Genomic DNA, 13,047 nt, shown 5'->3' on the forward strand with positions numbered 1-13,047 from the left:
GCGGCTTACCTCCCTCCCCGCCTCCCCGCGGTCAGCAACGCGGGCCCGCACGGCACACGGCCTCGGCCAGCGCTGTCCCCATCAGAGCCAGAACCGGTTGGCGTCAGCCCAGGCCTCAGGCCGTTGTCGCCTCGCCTCGTGGGCAGTTGGTCGCCTTTTCGGCCCGGGGCCCCGGGGCCGCTCGGCGCTCCCCTGCGCGCACGCACTCGAACCCGCGCACGCCGCGCTTCCTCGCAAGCACTCCCGGCTCAGGGAAGCGAGCTGTAAAGCGGAGTTGACTGCGGAGAGCGGTGAAGACGATGTCTGGAGTTAGAAGGTTTTCCTGTGGAGGGACCGGGCGCCGTCCTCCTCAGACTCCTTCTTGAAGACCCACATCTTCTTCAAGGCGTCCAGGGAGGCGAGGATAGAGCCGCCAATCCACGTGGAGTACAGTCTCTCCTGGGGTGCAGATAGCCTGATCTTCACGTCCTTAGGAGCCAGTTTCTTCACTTCGCTCAGCAGCCTGTCGCCAAAACCTGTGAACAGGATGGAGCCTCCCGAGAGGATGATGTTGGAGAATAGCGTGCGCCGCGGGCCCGTGTCGGACTTCTGGATGGCGAGCACCAGCACCTCGTGGATGCCCTCGCTCTCCTCGCCGATCGGGTCTGGCCTGAACAGCCTCCCAGGATTTTATACCAAGCTGGGCCCTCCCAAGACATCAACCTTATTTTGTTTAAAAAAAGATTTCCAAGAAAAAAGAAGAGGAGGGGGCACACCTCATTAAGAAGGGTACCTGCATAATGACCATTTGTATACCTGACTCTGAATTGTACCACACATCTGGGGAAAAAAAAAAAAGATTTCCTGGGAGGCCGAGGTGGGAGGATTGCTTGAGCCCAGGAGTTAGAGACCAGCCTAGACTACATAATGAGACCTCATTTTTAGGGGGCACACCTCATTAAGAAGGGTACCTGCATAATGACCATTTGTATACCTGACTCTGAATTGTACCACACATCTAAAATAAAAAAAAAGATTTCCTGGGAGGCCGAGGTGGGAGGATTGCTTGAGCCCAGGAGTTAGAGACCAGCCTAGACTACATAATGAGACCTCATCTTTCCAAGAAACAAACAAAAATTTAGCTGGACATGGTGGTGCACACCTGTAGTCCCAGCTATGAGGGAGGGTGAGGTGGGAAGATTGCTTGAGCTCAGGAATTCAAGGCTGCAGTGGCACTCCAGCCTGGGTGATAGAGTGAGACCCCCGATTAAAAAAAAAAGGTTTCCTTTTATTATGAAATAGAGCTTTGCTACTTAAGGCCTGGTCCATGCACCAACAGCATGGCATCATCTACTGGATGTGTGTCAGAAATGCAGAACTCAGACCCTGCCCCGGACCTACTCAGAATCTGCATTTTAATCAGAACCCCAGAAGATTCATATGCACATGAATGAATGCAAAGGGCTGAAGCAGAATGCACACATGAGACTTAGAAGACAAAGCAGCCACTTGTCTTCTATAGAAATCTTTTTTAAATACCTAGAAAACAACAGCAACAGAAAAGTATATATGAGACAATTAGACATTTGAACATTTGTTGAATATTTGCTGACATTAAAGAATGGTTCACTTCCTACATGGTAAGGTAGTATTATTAAAAAAAAAAAAGACCCCTAATCTTTTAGAGTGGCACATAGAAATACAGATGAAATGATTTCATGCCTGGCATTTGCCTTGAAATACTGGTGTGGTGAGAGCCTGGCATGCGGACAGGGCAGGGCTGGCTGTGGATTGATGATTTGGGGAACTGGTCATGGCACCTGTAGATGTGTTATTTTGGTTTGTTTTCTTGGTGTACATTTTAAATTCTCCCTGTTAGGCCAGGCTTGGTGGCTGAAGTCTGTAATTCTAGCACTTTGGGAGGCAGAGGCAAGAGGATTGCCTGAGCCCACTGGTTCGAGACCAGCTTGTACAACATGGCGAGACCTCATCTCTACAATAAATAAAAAAAAAAATTAGCCAGGTGTGGTGATGCACACCTGTAGTTCCAGCTACATGGAGGACTGAAGCAGGATTGCATGAGCCCAGCAGATCGAGGCTGTGGTGGCCGTGAGCTTGCCATTGCACTCCAATGTGGATAAGACTCTGACACCCACACACACACAAAGTTCTCTATGTTAAGAGTGTGATATAGAATATCCATATAGGAAACGTGTAAAACTGAAAGTTTTTTTTTTTTCCAGTCAGTGTCTCACTTGGTCCCCCAAGCTGGAATTCACTGGCACTCTCACAGCTACCACAGCTTCGGCCTGTGAGACTCAGGCAACCTTCCACTTCAGTCATCCAAGTAGCTGGAGCCACAGGCATGTGCCACCATGCCCTGCTATTTTTTTTCTTTTGATTTATTGTAGAGATGAGGTCTTGCCAAGTTGCTCAGGCTGGTCTCAAACCCCTGGGCTCAGGTAATCCTCTCATCTCCGCCTCCCAAAGCTCTGGGATTACAGGTATGACCCACTGCGCCCGGCCAATGTTGTGAATGAATAATCATTCAAGTGGACATCCACAGGTCTGTTATCTTTTTCCAGGTCGTTCTCAGCCCCTGTCCTGTTCCAGAACCCCTGCCCCAAAGTCACCTCTTCCCTCCCACCTCTCGGAGGTCCTCACCCTGCCTGCCTATGGTATCACCTGGGAAAGCTTTGCAAAATAATGATGCTGAGCCCCATCCAGTCCAGTGAAAACAAGATGCCAGGAAGTAGGCATGGGTGATTTCAACGTGCAGTTTCAGTTGAGGGGCAGAGAGCATTCTGGAATTTCCCAGTGATGGTATCTTCTCAATGGCATTCAACAGTACATTTCACTATTTACCATCAAGGGACTGAGTTGCTGGATTGTCTTATAAGCATAGGTTACATTGCAACCTTTTTTCTTATTTTGAGATGGGGTCTTGCTATGTTGCTCAGACTGGACTCGAACTCCTGGTTTTAAGCGATCCTTCTTCCCCAGCCTCCCAAGTTGCTGGGACTACAGGAGTGTGCCACCACATCTGGCTAATTTTTATTTTTTATTTTATTTTATTATTTTTTATTTTTTTGTTTTTTTTGAGTTGGAGTCTCACTCGGTCGCCCAGACTGAAGTGCAGTGGCCGCTCCGGTCTGGGCTGGGCTCCAGCGATCCTTCCGCCTCAGCATTCCGAGTAGCCGGAATTACAGGCGCGTGCTACCCACACCCGGCTGATTTTTTTATTTATTGTAGAGATGAGGTCTCACTGCCCAGGCGGGTCTCGAACCCGCAGGCTCAGGCAATCCACTCACCTCAGCCTCCCAAAAGTGAGGGATTACAGGCTGAGCCACCGAGCCCGGCCGGCTAATTTTTTAAAAAAATTTTTGTAGAGATGGGGGTCACGCTATGTTATCCTGGCTGAACCTGAACTCCTAGGCTCAAATGATCTTTCAGTCCCAGCATCCTTAGGACCTGGGACTACATGTGCTTATCACTTGCCTGGCTTGCAACTTATTTTTGAAAATAATGAGAGTACTTACTACTTACTGAGTGTTTCCATCTTTCTGGCACTGTGCTAGGCACATTATTTTATTTAATCCCCACAACAATTGTGAAAGCAGTATCTCTGTGCCCATTTTATTGATGAAGAAACTGAGGGTCAGAGCAACTATGCGACTTGCCTAAGGTCACTCAGTTTAAAAGGTGCTAAGTGAACTGGGCTTGGTGGCTCAGCCTGTAATCCCAGCACTTTGGGAGGCCAAGGTGAGTGAATTGCCTGAGCCCGCAGGTTTGAGACCCAACTGGGCAACTTGGCAAGACCTCGTCTCTACAATAAATCAAAAATTAGCCAGGCATGGTAGCGTGCCTATAGTTCTGGTTATTTGGAAGGCTGAGGCGGAAGGATTGCCAGAGCCCAGCAGGTGGAGGCTGCGGTGGCCGGGAGCATGCCACTGCACTCCAGTCTGGGCGACAGAATGAGACTCCAACTCAAAAAAAATTAAATAAATGAAAAAAATAAAAATAAAATGTGCTAAGTGGGGATTGGGGCCCAGAATTGTCTCACTGCTCATTCAGGATTTTTTTTTCTTTGAGTCAGGGTCTCACTCTGTCACTCAGGCTAGAGTGCAGTGGCATGAGCACAGTTTACTGCAGCCTTGGTCTCCTTGGCTCAAGCGATCCTTCTGCCTCAGCTTCCCGAGTGGCCGGAAGTACAGGTGTATGCCACCATGCCCAGGTAATTTATTTGATTTTTTGTAGAGGCAAGGTCTCCATGTGTTGCCCAGATTGATCTCTAACTCTTGGGCTCAAGTAATCCTCCTGCTTCGGCCTCCCACGTGCTAGGATTACAGGCATGAGCCACCTTGCCCAGCCTTCATTCAGGATCTTGGTAGAAAAGTTTAGGGCCGTTTGGTCACCCCTGAAGAACCAGAAATGAATGTAGAGAGGTCATCACCACTTAAATTGTGTGCCTTTGAGCTGAATTTCTGTCTTTGTCAAACAGGAACCGTGCTGTTTTGCCTTCTCTAGCCAACAACTTCTTACTCATCTCTCCAGGGTCGTCAGTTGTCATAGGACGGGGAGGTGGGAGAGTGCCTCTTCATGTCAACTAACTTCTTGGCTGAAGCAGAATTGGTCCCACCTTCCTACCCTCACAGAGGCTTGTCGGTGCCTCTGCCAGCTTTTGGCATGGGTCCTGCACTTGCGATGCCAGACCCTGGTGCCTGTAAGGACGGGTGCTGTTTTGTAGTGATCTCTCTGTCTGCAGAGCCCAGGGCAGGGGCTGGAGCATGTGTGGGCTCCTGGATGTCTGGGATTTGTATGTAAGAATGAGGGTCCTGCTCAAACACCAGAGCATTAGTCAGAACCTGTGACATAATAATATAAGACCTGGCAGGAAGCACTCCATCATACACAGCCATGGGATACTGGTTAGGAATCTGGTCCCTGAATTCATACTTGCTGAGGTTCAAGTTCCAGCTCTGGCACAGATGAGCTGAGTGACCTTGTGCCAAGTTATCACATGTCTCTGGGCTTCCCTTTCCTCATCTGAAAAGTGGTTGCCTCACATCCTTGTTAGGAGAATTGAATGGATTTTTTTTTTCTTTTTTCTGAGATGGAGTCTCACTCTGTTGCCCAGGCTGGATAAATTAAAATAAATTAAATGGCCACTGCAGTCTTGACATGCTGGGCTTAGGTGATCCTTCCACCTCAGCCTTCCAAGGAGCTGAAATCACACGTGCGCACTACCACACCTGGTTAATTTTTTTAAAATTTTATTTTATTGCAGACACGAGGTCTTACCAAGTTGCACAGGCTGGTCTTGAACCCTTGGGCTCAGGCAGTACTCTCACCTCGACCTCCCAAAGTGCTGGGATTACAGGCATGAACCACTGTGCCCGGCAGGTTTGTGTTTTTTTGTTTGTTTGTTTGAGGCAGGGTCTCACTCTGTTGCCCGGGCTGGAGTGCAGTGGTATGACCATGGCTCACTGCAGCCTCTACCTCCTGGGCTCAGGTAGGACTACAGGTATGCACAACCACACCCTGCTAATTTTTTGATTTTTTAAAAAATAAAGACAAGGTCTTGCTATGTTGTCTAGGCTGGTCTTGAAATCTTGGGCTCAAGTGATCCTCCTGCCTTGGCCTCCCAAAGTGCTGGGATTACAAGCATGAGCCACCACGCCCGGCCAAGCCCCACCATTTAGACTTCAACCTCCAACTTTCTGCCACAATCTCTGGAGTGAGCCAAGGACCCTGTCCAGCTTCTGCAACAACATCTCGAGTGCTGGAGAATTCAGCGGCTTGTTCTGGGCATTCTGTTGCTGGATTTCTCTCATTATTCATGTCTCAGGAAGCTCCCGTCTAGACGTGGAGGGGCCTGTGGGAGGTGGCCCTCCCTTTCCGCATGGATCTGTGCAGCCATCTGCCACCCCCTGTTCCCGTGGGAGGGAAACATGTCTGCGACGAGGCATTGGCAGGGTCTAAACAGACTGGAGAAGCGGCTCCCAGATCTTTTGGAAAAGGGTTGAGAGTGAAGGGGGGGGGCAGAGAGGAAGGGAGGAAGAGAGAGTGGGAGGACAAGGGGAGGGGAGAGGAGAGAAAGCAAGAGAGGAAAGAGCCAGCAGGCAGCCTCCCAGGCGGATGTCTTAAAGGTATGGAAAGACATAGGTGAATTTCCCCAGAGGGCTTCAGTGAGAAGGCTGCCCTCCCAGCCTCTCACCCCAGCAGGGTAACTGGCTTCTTCCATCAGCCTGGGAGAGGCAGTTCAGGGACACGGACCAGGTTGTGGTGACAACGCCCACCTTGAGGACTGGTTGTGATGTTCTAATGAGAGGAAATATCCGAAGTCCAGGGCTGACACACAGTCGATGATCAATAAATGCCAGTTCAGTTCTCTTCTTTCTTTTTCTTTTAGAGACAGGGTCTTGCTTTGTCACCCAGACTGGAGTGCAGTGGCCGGGAGTGGGCTCCGGCGATTCTTCCGCCTCAGCCTTCCAGTAGCTGGAACTACAGGCGTGCACTACCATGCCTGGCTAATTTTTTGATGTATTGTAGAGATGAGGTCTCGTCAAGTTCCCCAGGTGGGTCTCGAACCCACGGGCTCAGGCAATCCACTCACCTCAGCCTCCCAAAGCGCGGGATTACAGGCTGAGCCACCGAACCCGGCTGGACATTAAATTTTCAACAGTTAAAGTGAAATGTAGTCCCACCAAAATAATCAAGTTGCTTTCACAGAGAAATACATTACATGGCTTCAGTCTTTAAATTAAATGTAGGTTAGTTAAATATCAATAAAATGTAAAATTCACTCTCTTTTGTGTTCAGTATATTTTGAGTGCTTGGTCGCCACATGTGTCAAAGGGTCACCCTCTCAGACCGCACAACTCACAGTGCAAACTCCTGTAGCAATGTGACCTTGAGCACGCTATTTCTCTTCTGAACCTCCTTCCTTCTGTCAGGCATGGTGGCTCATGCCTGTAATCCCAGAGTGAGACTCCAACTCAAAAAAAAAAAAAGAAAATTTAATGTCCAAATTTAAGCTGCTATAAAATACACATGGGAGTCTGAAGACTTAGTATGTTAAAAAAATGTAAAATATCTCATGAATAATTTTTATATTGATTACATGTTAAAATGGTCATGACTTAGATAAATACATAAAATGAATTATTAAAATTAATTTCATCTTTTAACCAAACTTTTGAAATGTGACTACTAGAAAATTTAAAATAGGATGTGATGGTCCATGCCTATAATCCCAGTTTTTGGGAGACTGAAGCAGGAGGATTACTTGAGTCCAAGAATTCAAGACCATCCTGGGCAACATAGCAAGACCTTGTGTCTACACAAAATAAAAAATTAGTTGGGTGTGGTGGCGTGTGCCCATAGTCTCAGCTACTTGGGAGGCTGAGGTGGAAGAATTGCCTGAACTCAGGAGATCAAGGCTGTGGTAAGTCATGATTGCACCACTGCACTCCAACCTGGATGACAGAGACTCCAACTCAAAAAAAAAAAAAAGTAACTGACTTTAATATAGTTTTACTAGGAGAACTGAGCTAGAATCTGAACCCAGGAAGCCATCATGTGGAGTCCTTGCTCTTGACTACCACATTATACATTACACTGTCCACCCCTTGACACTGAGGTATGTCCCCCACCCTCATTTGAAGGGTGGAGAATTCTCTAGAATATGAGACTCTCTCTCAGTGCCCCCAAGATCTTGTTTCACCAAGATCTTGAATATGCCGACCTTGCAGGGACCTCAGCTGACCAAAGATTTCTACTTGGCAGATGAACAAAAGGTTCCTTCATTCTCCTGACTGGAGTGGTATCAATGTTCAGGTTAAGAAGAGATCTTGTTGGCCAGGTGTGGTGGCTCACGCCTGTGATCTCAATTCTTTGGGAGACTGAGTCGGGAGGATCGCTTGAGGCCAGTAGCTTAAAATCGACCTGAGCAACATAGTGAGACCCTGTCTCTATTAAAAACAAAAAACACAAGAGATCTTGTTGGGGGTGCGTTTTTGTTTTTGTTTTTGAGTCAGGTCTCACTCTGTTGCCCAACTTGGAGTACAATGGCGCAGTCATGGCTCTCTGCAGCCTCAACCTCCTGGGCTCAGGTGATCCTTCTACCTCAGCCTGCTGAGTACTGTAGCTGAGGCTACAAGTGTGCACCACCACACCCAGGCTAGTTTTTAGATTTTTGTTTGTAGAGGTAAGGTCTCACTATATTGACTATGGTGGTCTCAAACTCCTGGCCTCAAGCTATCCTCCTGCCTTGGCCTCCCAAAGTGCTGGGATTAACAGACGTGAACCCCTTGTGCCTGGCTAGAGATGCATTTTGAGGTCAAAATATCAGTCCCATTTCAGTTCCCTTTTAACCTTATTACACCAAGGAGAATATCTCAACTTGATACCACATGCCTCTAACATTTTTCTCCCCACTCTCACCCATTTTTATTTCAGCAAACAGAGAACATGTCTTAAGACACGCATATAGTAGAGAACTGTAGCTAAAGTTTAATTTTTTGGGAGGTCTTCATTATATTTATTTTTTGTGGCTGCCTACAATTAATGACAAATGATATTGGTTTTCCATTTTCAGAAGCTTCATGAAGCTTCCGTTTTCAATAAATGCATTTAATTTTTAAGCAGTGAGTTGCTTTCAAATAAGTCAATGAAGTAAATGATAATACAGGTAAAACTCAGATATGGCACAACTAGAGTTGGTTCTTGGGTGACTTCAGTTTGGGAGATGCTGTCCTAAGCTTTGATTCTCTTCTGAGCTCAGTAGTTGACATCACTGAGACTTTCCAGAGCCCAGAAAGCCCCCTCCACCTCTAGGCCACAGTCTGGTAGCCCATAACATCCCATCATCTCCCTTCTGATGCTCATACTTGTATTTAATCAACCCACATTCACTGAGCACCTACTAGGTTCTGGGTTCAAGTCTCAACCTCAGTTCACAGCCTGTTATTGGAAAGCAATTTTTTTTTAAAAGATAGTGTTTTGCTCTGTCACCCAGGCTGGAGTGCAGTGGCACAATCATGGCTCACTGCATCCTTGACCTCCTGGGCTCAGGTGATCCTTCTGGCTCAGTCACCCGAGTAGCTGGGACTACAGGTGAGTGCCACCAGGCCCCACTAATTTTTTGTAGAGATGAGATCTTGCTATGTTGCCCAGGCTGATCTCAAACTCCTGGGCTCAAACAATCCTCCTACCTCAGCCTCCCAAAGTGCTGGGATTACAGGCATGAGCCACTGTGCCTCGGGCAATTAAAAAATTTTTTTTTTGTTGAGACAGAGAGGCTCACTGTGTTGCTCAAACTGGTCTTGAACTCCTGACCTCAAACAATCCTCCTGCCTCTTCCTTCAAAATGCTGGAATTACAGGTGTGAGTCACTGCACCTGGCCAAAAAGCATTTTATAAGTGATAATGGTTCCCAGAAAGAAGCTTCCCTACAATTAGCAAAAGTCAGGAATAAATGTAAATGAATACGGATGTCCATGATAATACTTCTCTCTTGCACTTGCCTTCGAGTATACTTCCTTCAGCGGGAGAGAAAGAAAGAGTTGGAATTGGTATCCTGGGAACTACCACTTCCCTCTGATCCTTGGTACACCCAAAGGTGTTGCTCAGGTGAACCTGACCTGTCATGTGTATCCTACCGGGGAAAACAAAGGCTGAGAACTGGGATAGGTTATGGGCACCTTCAGAGGATATGAAGCAAAAGACTGTAAGATCTGGTTTGGATGTTAGAATGTTTATTCTGTAACAATGGGCTGAGGGGAAGAGGCTGGAAAGGTGATTAGAAAATATTTTTGGGCAACCCTATGAACTTTTTGGGCCTAAGTATCAGTACTGGTTCCAGAGAGTGGATAATATTTTCTCTTGTAACACTTAAGAATTCACAAAATAAACTGGACGCCACATCATAGGAACACAGTCGAATGGATTTTCACCAAATGTGGAAGGTGTGCCTGATACGGTGTGACATCCTCTCTGTGACCTACTCACTCAGGGCAGTGATTTGCAGGGCCTTGAGGGGTGCTTGAGGGGAGAGGCAGTCATTTGCCCAAGCTGCTGACCCTGGGGTGCATGGGGAGGATGATGTGACTGCTCATAAAGAGATATTTACTCTGTTTACTCTTTGAATAATAGATTCAATGGAAGCCCAAGCCCCTGTATTACAAAATATATTCATGCACCAAACTTGCACATGTACCCCTGAATCTAAAATAGCAAACAAGTGTCCGTTAAAAAATGGATTTGCTGGGTGTGGTGGCTCACGCCTGTAATCCCAGCCTCTCTTTGGATGGTGGAGGCAAGAGAATTGCCTGAGCTCAAGGGTTCGAGGCCATCCTGGGCAACTTGCCAAGACCTCGTCTATACAATCAATAAAAAAAAATTAGCCAGAGCCAGACATGGTGGCATATGCCTATAGTCCCACCTGCTTGGAAGGCTGAGGTGGAAGGATCACCTGAGCCCAGCAGGTTGAGGCTATGGTGGCCATGAGCATGCCACTGCACTTCAGCCTGGGCAACAGAGTGAGACTCTGACTGAAAAAAAAAATTAGATTTTACTCTGGCCAGAGAAGGCAAAGAATGGTGTCATACATGACACTCCCAAACAAAAGTCATAAGGGCACTGACACCACGTTGACATACCACGGAGCTGCTTCTGACAAGGGCAACTCTGTATAACCTGTGCTTGGGGTAGCTGTAGCAGGGATTTCTCTAGCAATGATCCACAAGGTGAATTTCACCTCAATTCATAAGGTGTAACTAAACAAGCAAATGCTTTTAGAAAGTGAAAATCTCTTACACATGTAATAATTATATCCAAGAATCAAATGGGAAGGTGGTAGACATGAAAATACTTCATGAGGTATGGAACCCTGGGTTACTCATCCTGTTTGCTGCTGCATCTCTGTGGGGCAGGCTGGGTGCATCCCCAGACTGCTAGTCAAGTCCTCTCTCTCCTCTTGCTTGTGGCCTTGTGTTTCCCCATCCCTGGAGGAGGGGCTGACTCTTGTGTAGGGCTATGGGAAAAGAACATCACAGACATATGACCCCTTGCCAGTCACCTGTGCTTTCTTCCCAGGCTCTGGGCAGCTGGTGCTCTTTCCTGGTCACCTGGCCTACTAGGAATCCAAGAATGAGCATCATGCCTGGACTTGGGGACTCAAAATTCTCCCTCTTGTCCTTGGCTCACTCTTGGGTCCAGATGGCAATTTCCAGTTGCTCTAGACCAAGAGGTTTGAGAAAATAAGAGCCTATGAACAAGAATGGTCTGAAGTTGCCATTCAGAGTTCTGGCTTATGGACTTGGTTCAAATCCTGGTTCTGTCACTTTCTAGTTGTGTGACCTTAGGAAAGCCCTTGTGTCAGTCTGGGTCCTCCAAGAAGCAGACATTTCTCTGAGACTCAACAGGCAAGGATTTCACTAGAGGAAACAATCTGTGTGAAAGAAGTCAGATGGTGATGCAAGCCTGACCTGGAGGGAAGGAAGACAGAAGGTTGAGTGGGACTGCCCATGCCATGCTGTCTATAGAAGCTTGATGTAGAGACAAAAGTGACCCCATCTTGGATGCTAATCCACCATGTTGGCTTCTGATTAGCCCCAGTCCCACAAATGCCTCCTGATTTCTACTTTATTTACTGTGTCCAGTGTAAGAGCTTGCATTCCTGCTTTTAGGGCAAGGTAACCTTGATGTTATCATACAAATTATGAGGGGGGACCCACCAAAAAGCTGAATTATGTTTTGGATGACAGGCTTCTTCCACTTGGTAAGTATTCTAGGAGCCCAGCAATATCAGTGTAACAGCTAGTGTTGCGAGAGGCTGTGTTTGACTTCAGTGAATTTTTTTTGAGATTCTTTCAACACGTTTGCCCATTTCATGATGGGTGATTTACGAGCACACCTGCCCACACTGCACTGAGTGTTCAGTGGTTTTAGACCAAAACCAGCATGACCTCCTGTGTCCTATCCTCTATATTCACCTAATCTTGCCCCAAGCGATTTGTTTTTTGTTTCCCCAGATGAAAGAAATCCTCAAAGGGAAATGTTTCACAGATTTGGAAACAAAAAATGGCAGAAGCACTAAAAGGCATCCAAATTGACGAGTTCAAAAACCACTGTGAGCGATGCATCAAATGGAGAGTACTCTGAAGGTGACTACGGTTTAAACATGGGAGAATAAATGCACATATTTTTAGTAAATAAATTCTTGTTTTGTGGGGGTTGCCCCTTGTTCTCCTATTATTAGATCAAGGCAAGCTTGATGCTGGCATACAAATTAGAGGCTCTGATGCATGTAGCATTCTTGCCTCTTCTGGAGGATGGCCTTTCCTTGTGTTGCACAGAGCACATGGTGTTTCCCTGCAGTGTACAAGTCTTGTATCTGGGGAGTGACAGTGCAGAGATCTGCCTGCCCTGCAGCCACCCAAGACTATGCTTCTGTCTATAAGTTCCCTCAATAAATCACCCCAAACTGACAAACTGGATTGTCTTCCTTCTTCTTTGGTTTCTTGGCTCCTTTGACATTTGGGGGTTGCTTTGCATCTATGACCTATTTCATCTATGGAACAGCTGGGGTGTCCAAAGTTGGCTGCTTGAGGGGTCCTGTGTTTTCTATGTATAAGCCTGCTGCACTCCAGTGTTGATAGGGTGTGATGGATTTTTAGTCTAGCTGGGGCCTTTGCTCAGTTATGCTGTCCATAGCAGGAGGTCTGCTGGGTGTGTTCTCATGGCCACTGCACTACTTAACCTCTCACAGGACTGTTAGTACCCTCCAATGAAGAGGAGGAATGGAAAATACTTCATACAAAATCAGGAATAGAGCAGGCACTCAATGCATTTTAACTGTTGGGATTACCCAAATGCTCTTTTGAAATCAACAAGAAAGTTTTTTGTTACCAACCATTTCTTATATCAGAGGTTGCTACTTCAGATTCTCTGTAAATGTGTAAAGTGGGCCAAGTGTAAAACATTAGGGAATGGTGGGGACTATGGGAAATTAGAAAGCACATAACTCATCTATAATGTGAAAAATGCAAACCTGATCCAGCCAAA

The 13,047-nt window shown here is 46.8% G+C and overlaps 1 pseudogene; it reads right to left on the reverse strand.

Annotated features, from left to right (window-relative positions):
- Nucleotides 1-258: 258 nt before the first annotated feature.
- LOC110594821 lies at nucleotides 259-6,939 on the reverse strand (annotated as a pseudogene).
- Nucleotides 6,940-13,047: the final 6,108 nt, after the last annotated feature.

The sequence above is a fragment of the Carlito syrichta genome, unplaced genomic scaffold (assembly GCF_000164805.1).
Source record: "Carlito syrichta isolate Samal-C Ts95f unplaced genomic scaffold, Tarsius_syrichta-2.0.1 Scaffold142996, whole genome shotgun sequence".
NCBI lineage: Eukaryota > Metazoa > Chordata > Mammalia > Primates > Tarsiidae > Carlito > Carlito syrichta.